The following is an 11639-nucleotide window of genomic DNA, read 5'->3' as shown; positions in this document are numbered from 1 at the left end:
ACGCAGCTGTTTGTCGGAGATAGGGTATAATTTATAGGTATGCAGACCCAGAATGGTGGAAAATATATAAAAATAGGACAAAGAAATCAGCCTCCTGCACAGATCTGCAGAGATTGTAATTGATTAGACTGAGCAGAAAGTGATATAAAAGACCTGATAGGAAATCCAACACACGGCATTATCTATCGGTCATATCATCCTGAGCTGTCGGCTATTTATTCGTGAACGTGCTCCACTTACAAATTACTGCGGCGAAGCAGATGTCCCCTTTCACCCTTCCCACCATCCTGGGTGATGGGGACATTGTTATGACTGATAAATTGATGGCTTTCTTGAGAGAGACCGGACTCATCAGAGTGATGTGACTTATTTGCTGTGTGGTTATGGTTTTTATCAACGGTAAATATGTATACTGTATATTGTACTATTAATTAGGGTTGACAGTTGACATATTTGAAATAGTTGTTCCTCCCACAGATCTATTTCTAATATAGATGTCCCCTACATTAACCTCGTTCCTCGCCTGACAGTCACCAGCTGATGAGTGCAAGTGTGCAATATAGAAAGGTATTGGGCACTTGCAGTCGATGGTGGTCTGTTGGGCAAGGACCTTCGCTTTTTGTACAGATTATGTAAATACATTATACCATCTTGCTTAAGTTATTCTAATTAGGGCTGACAGCTGACGTATATGGTAATGTTCCTGACTCGTCTGGTTCCCTTTCATATAATGATGTCCCCTATATTAGGTTGTGCCTTGACTGATAGTCACCAGGTGATGAGTGCAGGTATGTAATGTAGAAAGGCATTACATATCTGCAGTCGATGGTGTTCTCTTGGTCGAGGCTTTTTTACCATTAGTGTAGGTCTAGTTATTTGTCTCCTAGGATTTAGTATAGGTTAGCGATTTGCTGTTAGGTGATTAGTTTTAGGGTCTTTAGATTAGGTATTTTTGTTTATAAGTAATATAAGATTAAAAATATAAAAATATATAAAAAAATAATAAAAATAAAAATAAAAATAAATAAAATAAAAATTATATATATATATATATGTACGTGTGCATATATATATATATGTATATATGCATAGATGTGTGTGTATACATCTATATATATATATATATATATATATATATATATATATATATGTACGTGTGCATGAAAGTGTGTATGTTCCTATGCATAGATGTGTGTATATATATATATATATATATATATATATATATATATATATATGTGTCAATGTATATACATATATATATTTTTGCCTTAATGACCAGGGGCTCCGGCCCCAATGGTCGATAGGCAAAAAAAACAAAAACAAAAATCCAACACTCTAAACAGACCTTAATGACCAAAACTTACGCTACAAGACCTGAGGAGATAAAGGGAGACATTGACTGCTCTAGCCGGACCTGAACCTCCTTAGTAATTGGAGGAGCAATATCTTGAGTGGCCTCATTTAACCATTGGACTAATATATTCTTAGTTATTTCACGTTGGACTACGCCTTTTAAGCTGTTGTGTTTATGACGATAATGTTGGCTGACAGTGATGCCTGAATCAAGAATGGATGCATAGACAACGTGCGCTGTTCTTAGAAAAAAATAAACGACTATAATTATAATGAATACTCGTAATTTGGATGCGCTGTTCCCTTCAGTTTCTTAAATATATTACGCCATGAATTCACATACTTTTTTTTTTCTCATCGACGCTCCAGACTTTTCCCTTCAATTTAGGACGAAACTGTAATTGTAAAAGGATAATAAGGGCTATATTTAACCTTTGTTAATCAATAGGTCATTCGTGGACTGAAACACCAATTGTAATTTGAAAAAAAAATCAAAGATAAAGATGACATCACAGGATTAAGGGGTTAATTAACGTCTTACCATGCTCCCAGCTTGGTCCTTTACTACACACACACACACACACACACACACACACACACACACATTCATTCATTCATTCATACATGCAAATATATTCATAACCACACACACACACACACACACACACACACACACACACACACACACACACACAAACACACACACACGCACACACACACACACACACACACACACACACACACACACACACACACACACACACACACACACACACACACACACACACACACACACACACACACACACACACACGACATTCATGCATTTATACATGTTCCTACAGACACACATTGATGCCACCTCCACACACACACACACACACACACACACACACAGATGAACTCTGTATGGTCACATAAAATAGATACAATGGGCTATACTGGCTGGTGTTCACCAGGACACCAACACAGCCGTCATTTGTGCAAACGTGGAAATACGAATGTCCTCTTCATTTGTCTATATTTTTTTGCAGAATTTATAAAACTGGCATAAATAAAGTAAAAAATAATGTAGTTTCCGATTTGAGAGAGAGAGAGAGAGAGAGAGAGAGAGAGAGGGAGGGAGAGAGAGAGAGAAGCAAACTCAGGCAACGCCCAACATTTTGCCTCGGTCACTGAGGTTAGTACTTAACCCCCACAGCAGGATCAGGTATTGAACATTTCCTTCTTACTGTTTTGCATATGATCTTATAAGCCTTAGATTTTGCTTGTCGTCGTATAGGAGTTAGATGTGGTCTTCATCAACTCGCTCACCTCCAACCGTCTCCTTCAAGCTGACGTCTCCTCCACGCTGACATCTCCAAGCTGACGTCTCCTCCACGCTAACGTCTCTTCCAAGCTGACGTCTCCTTCAAGCTGATCTCCCCTCCAGGCTGACGCCTCCTCCAAGCCGACGTCTCCTCCAAGCTGGCATCAAAAAAATAAATAAATAAATAAAATAAAATAAATAATACGTCTCCGGACAATGAGGTTAAGAAGAAAATTAAGCTAAATATACAGATGACCCGTAAATAACGTTCCTCTAGAAACTCATTTAGCTGTGTCTTTTGTGTTGTGGGGGCGGCCGAGTATGCTGGTGTGGGCCTGAGTATAGCAGTGGGAGTAGGGAATGAAAAGACAGAGCAGGATAGACAATGATAATGCTTACCCGTCCCCACAACACACGAGAAATTACTCAACGGAATGGACGAGGAGCGATTTATATACAGGTATACTTTAAGAAAGAACCGGTATTTTTAGGTATAAGTGTAGTTTGGTAGCGCTCTTTTCTATGGCTCAGATGATGGCCAAGGGCAGTCAGAAGGGAAGGTAAATTTGACTATGCTCATTTTACTTTAGCACTGCTCAGATTTTCTGTCTTTTTCGGCTTATTTCACACAGCTCAGCAGCACGATGCTGCTCTAATTCCTTTGTGTAGCACTTTTTCGTGAGTAGCCTACCATTTTAATCTAGTATTAATTTATGGTTACGTCTCAACATTCAAGTTGGAGACATGATAATTTTAGGCCAGGTCAGAGTAAAAAGAAGATAGTAACCAATGAGACTCATTCCTACCTCACATCTATGTCTTCTCGGATTTCATGCAACCACGACCTAATATTCAGCTTCTTTGAGTGGTCCAGTTCTCTTTCATGTAAACAATCCGGCTGTCGATATTTTAACTTTTATGTTGGCCTCTGAAGTATGATTTTACGTTCATGCAGTTCATCCTCAAATTTACAAATAATCTTGTAACTTTCTATGTCGTGTTCCCTCTAAGGCTACCATTTCAAACCGTTTTGGAGGTTATATTACACACGTTCACTGCAAGGATTAAGGGTGTAGCAACTTTTTTTGTGGTTCTTAATGTCTCAGGATTCCGGGGTCTTGAATGGTGAGTGAATGGGAGTGTGGTTCGTTCAACTGGGCAAGCTTTGATTGGTATCTCATTCTATCAGTGTTTCCTGCTTCTCTACTCAAAAAGGCCCTAACTTAGGGCAGCCAATCCGCCCTATCTGACTTTGGGCGTCCTAAGATAGGAACTGGCTAGGACATCCTATCTCGTGGCTTAAGATGGTATACACAAAACTTTTTTAGGGCGCCATAACCTGTTCCTAAATAGTTAGGGCGCCATAAATCATCTCTGACGTCATATATCCCTCAGCCAATCAGGTTGAGTCTTTCAAGTTATTCCAGCCAATAAGAAGGAAGAATCCGTGAATCCGTGTTTAGCTGTATGAACGTCAACATAGGAACGTGGGACGCACGCTGTGGAAGAAAGAGGCACGATTACAGTTTGTTGTTTCATCCTGTTACACTTGTGAAGTCATGGCTGACATGCCACCACCAGAAAAGAAAAGAAGAGCAGCAAATTTCAGTGAGGAGGAACTAATAACACTCATAACCGAAGTTGCACAAAGACGTGAAGTGATACTAGGAACACTATCAACAGAAGTGACGGCCAAAGCAAAAGACAGTGCATGGAGACAAGTAACGGATGCTGTTAACAGTATGAGCAGAGTGATAAGGGATGTGGGTGAAATCAAGAAAAAGTTTCGAAATTTCCGATCGGACGTGAAGAAGAAGGCAGCCAAGGAAACGAGGGAAAGGAATATGACCGGTAAGTATCATCTTCATTATCATTTCATCTCTTGAAAACTGTTTCATACCATGTTATGATTAGCTTCTACAATGATATACACACTTTCGACAGTAGATTGTGAGTGCAGTAGCCAAAGAGAAGAGGATTAACTTGTGGTGGCTGATTCTTAACAATAGCTGTTCCCAAATTTATTTTCCTTTAGAAACAGGTACCGTAAATGTCTGAATGCACACCACTCTCCCCAATAGTGGGAGAAACCATAAAAAAATGTATTAACGCCCACAAATCACCTACTGATTATATTCTGCAATATGTCTGACTTGACCTGATCTAACCAAACTGGTAGCTAATTGGACCATGGCTGACTACTGGCACCTGCCAAAACAGCACTTGTGGTATGCACTTCTTAATGAGAGGTGTGCATTCTCTTTTTACAACTTGGTTTAGTGCTCCATGCACAAGTTTTGGTGCTATATTCATTTTGGTGAAATTGTGGAGTGGTAATACCTTTTACCCTAATCACACCTCACCTAACCAACCAAATATATTCAACCCATTTTTTTTTTTTTAATTAAAAATCAGGCAGACTTGACGACCTAACCTAACTTAATCAGAGGAGGGCAAACTACAGGAACCTAATTACGGCAGTCTACTGAAGACTGAGCTAACTGTTTGGCTGGACAAACTACTGAGATCTAACATAAATTAGGATGAAAGGTCTGACCGCTCAGTAATTTCATCAGAAATTAATAGAATACCAAAAAAGTATGCATAAAACACTGAAAGAAATTGGAAAATAGCAGGCAAAGCTCCTGTAAAGAATTTCTCCAATCACTGTACCATACTGTACTTTGAATTGTCAATTAATATTTCCTTATTAAAGTCTTCCTTTTTTCTGGAAACCTAGTTGATGCTAAACAGAGATCCATAATAATGCCTACCAAAGTATGGTATTGTCAAGAACTCAGAAATACCCCATAATTAAGACAGTGATATTTAAATCCATTGGCTGCATGGTGTCTCCCAGTGATGAGTAAAATCATCTGGTTTTAGCCAGAGTAATTCTTAAAGTTGTTTTATGCAGTCAAAGGGTTTAACCAATTATGATATTTCATGTACTGTAACTGTATGCGTCTTACAGGTGGTGGAAAGCGAGAAGATTCTGTCTGGAAGCCGTCAGAGGAAGCAATGCTTGCTCTCCTAGAGCGGGAGGCCATCGAGGGATTCCCAGGCATTCAAGAGAGTGAAGAACCAGACTTATCAGGTAAATTGTACTGTAATTTACCATATATATTTGCCCTAAGTTTTCTCATAGAAGGCAATGATTGAGGCCGGGGCTCTGCTGGGGTGCTTGATTCAGGTTTTGGCATTCTCGGGGACTTGGCACTGTTTGGCCAGACAGTCTCAGGAAAAAACAACATAGAGGGTGCAATGGAACACGATGATTATCTAGTGAATGCTTACCTAGTGAACTGCGTGTGGGATTTAAGAATATTATACAGCTAGTTTTGTTAAATTTGGTGTGATTCCTCCAAAATAATCTATGCAACAAAGTAACTTAATGTAGCTGGCATGGTCTGTTCTTTGTATAATTTGAAGGAATTGGTAGTCTTGAATATGAGAAGAGTATGCTATCCCCTTTAACCCTAGAACACTAACCCTAAATTCTAGTAACACTATCACAAACCCCGGGTGATTTTCACCCGAAACTGGAAAATTGGAAAAAAATACTAAATAGGGAGCATTAATAAAATAAATGTACATGAAGGAACTTTAGGCTTTGTACCTTGAGTTAACATTACAAAGGATTGAAAATCATATCACTTTGTTATGGAAATTGAGTAATAAAAATAGTGGCAAAAAAAAAAGGAAAATTTTAGCTAGTTTCATGAAAAGAAAAAAAAAAAAAAAGGAGCATATGTCTTTGGAAAACCTCCCACATCCTCCTAGTTCCTTTGGGACACCACTGAAAGGGTTGCCATTCCCCTGCTGTTGTGGTAAAAACTCAATGTTCACTTTGCTGTTTGGCCTTTGCACACCTGAACCAAGGCCTACAGCGGAGACCTACATGCACAGAGTGACAGTGCATCCTTCCTCTACCATAACTGGCTGCCATATGAAGCTACTGAAGGACTGGTAACCTTGGGAGCAAGGGAACCATACACAACTGCAATGATATAATGTGAGTCGGGTGGAATTCTCCCGGGGTTTGTGTTCTGTTCACACTAGGCGTTTTCAACTGCGCGGCAGCACAGGCGTGGTGTTGTTCACACAGGGCATTTCAGGTGGCTCCACCTAGTACAAGTAGGTGTTGATTGACAGGCATCCAGTGCCAGGATGGATGTACAGGAGGCACCGAGTGTTTGGGTGTTGCATCACCATTGTGTGTGTCCCATCCTATTGACTTGTATGTATCTCGAACCGCCCGGCGAACACGCAGTTGCCAGGGTTATCCTGCCACCGTTGCATTTTGGGAACCACCGCAGTTACATGTGAACAGCTCCATAGACTGCCATTGACTTTACTACCGCACCTGTGCCACCGGGCGATTGAAAACGCCTCGTGTGAACAGGGTCTAAAGGCCTGTATGTATCATCTTGCATGATGATTCACAGTGGTACATAACACATATTGGTCAGAGTGTCTGGTGTACGTTACTGTAATATCCCAAAGTAATGGTGTCCTGTTTAAAGCTAAAGTTACTACAACACAGCATTTTCCATTGTTACAAACAAGCTGCAGCCATCTACTTCTGGTGCCATTCATGGACGCAGAGTGTTGGAGGAGACGAGGTTGGACCATCCATCACAACCACATACTTCCTGGGGCCTTCATGGACAAAATGTGCTGGAAGAGTCAGGCCTAGATGATCCCTTACCAGTCCTTCAATCCACATGCTCCACTGACCAGTCCCAGTCGCTGTTAGCTGAATTAGTAGATGAGTCTGGGGTAGCAAGCACGGTTGAAGTTATTCACTTACTTGAAGACTCAAGCAACATCAGCGTACCTGAGACATTGACTGAGGAGCACATGTACAGTAGGAGGGGTTCACCACCACCAAAAGCAAGTAGAGGAAGCAGTCCCAGACCCAAGAGTCGTGGCCAAAGTAGACCAAGCAGTCCTAGGGCCAGGAGTCGTGGCCCTAGCAGCCGTGGCAGTCCAGAGTCCAATTTGTTAGAACAAATGCTGACTGTACAGATGGAGATAAGGGACACGCTGAGGGATGTCCTGCAGCAAATTGCCTCATCGCTGGCTGTAATAGCAGATGTGGCAGCCCAAAGACGCTGAAGTATTTGTTTTTCCATGTATTTATTACTACCTCAACAGTTCTTAATCTTTTCATTTATAGTAAAGTACAAGTATGGCATTTTCTTTTGTTTAAAGTCATGCAGTAAAACATTTTTTATTACATAGTAGCATGATGTCCAACCTGATAATATTTAAGTGTAAACTTATCATTATCTAAAGTCATGATAAGACCTCATTTAGCCTTTGATTAATGTAGCCATGTTGTTTTTTGGCAAGTCTATATAAGTTAATCACTTCACATTGTCTCATTTAGCATGCAGGAGATGCAGTTTTGTTAACAAGTTCAGTACCAGTAAACTTCTATTTTTAAAGGAAGGTACCAAAGAGATTTATAATTATTTACAGAGAATTTAATGTAGAGGCAATACAGGGTGTTCCAAAATGATTTGACCAATGTCAGTTTTTGCTATTTCAGTAACCAGACAAGACACTGGTACTGTTTTCTGTATATGATGAAGGATTTACTGAATTTTTGTCTGTTTTCAGATTTGATGGTTTAGCTTGAGTGAAATGGCAACACCACAGGAAACAGCAATATGTGTCAAATGGCCAATTGAGTCTAGACCCTGCACTCAAGTTCAACACAACTTTTGCACAAGATATAGGAGTAGACCACCAGGATGGACCAGCATCAGACAGTGGTACAAAGCCATCAAAGAAACTGGACGTGTTTTGAAACAGAAGAGCACAGGATGACCAAGGACAAGTGCACATACCAATAAAAAAGTTTGATTGTGAATCATTTCAAAGAAATCCAAGAAAATCATTTTGATGGGCATCTCGAGATCGTTGAATTGATTCACAAACTTTTTTCTTGGTATGTGCACTTGTCCTTGGTCAGCCTAGACTCTTCTGTTTCAAAACACGTCCAGTTTCTTTGAAGGCCTTGTACCACTGTCTGATGCTGTTCCATCCTGGTGGTCCACTCCTATATCTTGTGCGAAAGTTGTGTTGAACTTGAGTGCAGGGTCTAGTCTCAATTGGCCATTTGACACATATTGCTGTTTCCTGTGGTGTTGCCATTTCACTCAAGCTAAATCATCACATCCGAAAACAGACAAAACTTCAGTAAATCCTTCATCACATACAGAAAACATTACCAGTGTCTTGTCTGGTTATTGAAGAGTGAGATTAGTTTTATACCTTTAAATGCTTTATTACAATAAGTAAATATCTTTTAAGGAAGTTAAGAAAAATATATATATTTATTTACAAAGAATTTACTAGAGGCAAAACATATTTTCAAAATGAGTGAGATTAGTTTTATATCTTCAGATGCTTTAGTACAATAAGTAAATTGAGTTTTATTTGTTGAGTTTCTGTACCCCACTGTTCAAGTATTAAAAATTATGTTTTGAAATGCAGAAACTTTTATGAAAAAGAACACAAACAGAGCCTTGCCAGTAATTTCCAAAGTAAGGCTACATACTTAAGACTGCATTTCTATGTACACTATATACAAAGGCATTGTTTTTGTTCATGGATGCTTCTAAGCAAACACATTTTCAACAATCTCATTGCGAGTTTGATGAGCATGTCCTTGTCTTGCCACAGCAGCCTCCTGTGGTGGTGGATTATCTATATCCTCACCATCATCCTCGTCATCCTCCTCCATCTCGTCCAACTCATCAGGAAGTGGCACTCTACGTCTCACACACCTATTGTGAAGTAGCATGCATGCAATGATAATTTGTGCACACTTTCTGGGCTCATACTGCAGAGACCCACCAGAGTGATGAAGGCTTCTAAATCTACATTTGAGGATCCCAAAAGTTTGTTCAAATCACTCTTGTTCGGGCATGACTGCGGTTGTATCTCTCCTGTCCTCTTGTGTTGGGGCTGGCGAATGGAGTCATTAGATACCGTTCTAGGGGGTACCCACTGTCCCCTGCGAAAAGATGAAACTCGATTTCAAAAAGAACCATCTTCATAATGGCTTCTGAGACATTTTTCCTTTTGGTGTTGCCTAGACAATATAGAGTTTAAAATTATTATAATCATCATTGACTGTGAGCCACACAGTTCTAAGAATGCATCACAAATTTTGAAAAGAAGAATACAGAGTTTTTGTATGAACAAGAGTATCAGTAACTGCAACTGATAGGAGAATTGTTAAAATTTTTCAGCCACAATCAACATGGTCACTTCTTTTGTACTTAGCCACTTAGCCAACAACAAAATGACTTCATATGTTGTCCACCACTTTACTGTTAAGGTACAAAATAAAGTTGGTAAGGACTAACAGCATGGTACAGTTGATAGCACGTGCCACCCTGTATCTGTACTGATAAATTAAACATACACAGTACTGTATCTTAAGCAACAATTGGTCACGTTAGAATGTAATATGAAAATAATAATACATACAGTACTTATCATAGTCATCATCAACATTATCTAAACCCCATTTTTCTCTTACAGTACTGTAGGGGTAGGGGGCTCCAAGGCCATGGAAGGAAAAAGGAAATCAGCACACATAGACAGAGAGAAAGAATACAGTGATCCTTGATATATACCGTATAACATGAATAAATACTTCCTTCCCCCTCATCGTCTTACACTCAGTCCCTCATTGAAGACCACCAAATGTTTCTCCAGGCCATTGTTATTCATTACCATATGGACTACGTAATCTACAGGGCCTGTGCTAAATGAGAAGTGATTAACAAATTAGCATTATATTGACGGTGTACTGTACCAGTGATATGGGTCATGCTCCCACTGACTCCGCTTTCAAACCCTAACATTATATACAGTATACTGTATAGACGGTCTATTTCAAACCCTAGCATTATATAGACCGCCTACTGTACCAAGTGATATGGGTCATGCTCCCATTCACTCCCCTTCTAATTTGCACAGTTCTCATAATAAAGGTGAGGAATCTATGCTAATTTAAATTGGTATTTCTGAATAATTCTGAATGGATTTTTCCAACATTTTTTACTTCTTTTTTCATGTCTCTTTCCTGTAATTGTATTCATTTTTGACATAATTATTGTTGGGAAAGAAGCATTAACCTTACTTGACCTAACCCACTGACCTAACTTAACCTCATTCCCTAATGGTTACTACAACACACAGCTTACCAAGTAGATGGGTGTCTCCGAATTCACCTGCATCAAATCGAGCACGCAGATGACTGTTGGCCCAAATGAATGAGTCGTGTGTACTCCCAGGATATTTCACAGCGTAGCTTGTGATGATCTGCTCGCTGTTACACACCGCTTGCACATTTATTGAGTGATAACCTTTTCTGTTCACATACAAATGTTCATTCACATTGGGTGCTTTTATTGGAATATGGGTGCCGTCAATAGCACCAATCACACGGGGAAACCCATTCACTCGGAAAAATCCTTGGCAAGTTGTTATTTCCAGATTATTTCTAGGCATTTTAATTTCAACCCTTGCCATGTCACACAACACACGGATCACAGAATTCACAACTCTGCTTACACTAGCCTGAGTCAATCCAGCTGAGTCTCCAATTACACTCTGAAAACTTCCACTCGCTAGGAATCGCAGAGTCACTAGCACTTGTGTATGTGTAGGAATGGCATGAGATCTTCTAGTGCGGCGAGCGATGTGTGGGTCCAATTCCTGGCACAGCTGTAGAATTTCATGCCGAGGAAATCTGTATTATCTCAACAAGTGTTCGTCACTCACATGTAATGGGTCTAGTGGGTCCCTGTACACTCTTTCACGCCTTAATCGACGCCCAAACACATAAGCAGCAGCAAGCTCCATCTCTTGTCAGTCTGTCAGTGTCAACAAGGTGGTGAGTTGAGTGGTGTTTTGGTGGTAGAGCTTTTAACGCGGGTTACATTAT

Source organism: Coenobita brevimanus, chromosome 102 (assembly GCF_032717465.1).
Source record: "Coenobita brevimanus isolate Jiangsu-jjx chromosome 102, ASM3271746v2, whole genome shotgun sequence".
Classification (NCBI taxonomy): domain Eukaryota; kingdom Metazoa; phylum Arthropoda; class Malacostraca; order Decapoda; family Coenobitidae; genus Coenobita; species Coenobita brevimanus.
The sequence above is the reverse complement of the archived record's forward strand: the minus strand, read 5'-3'. Positions refer to the sequence as shown.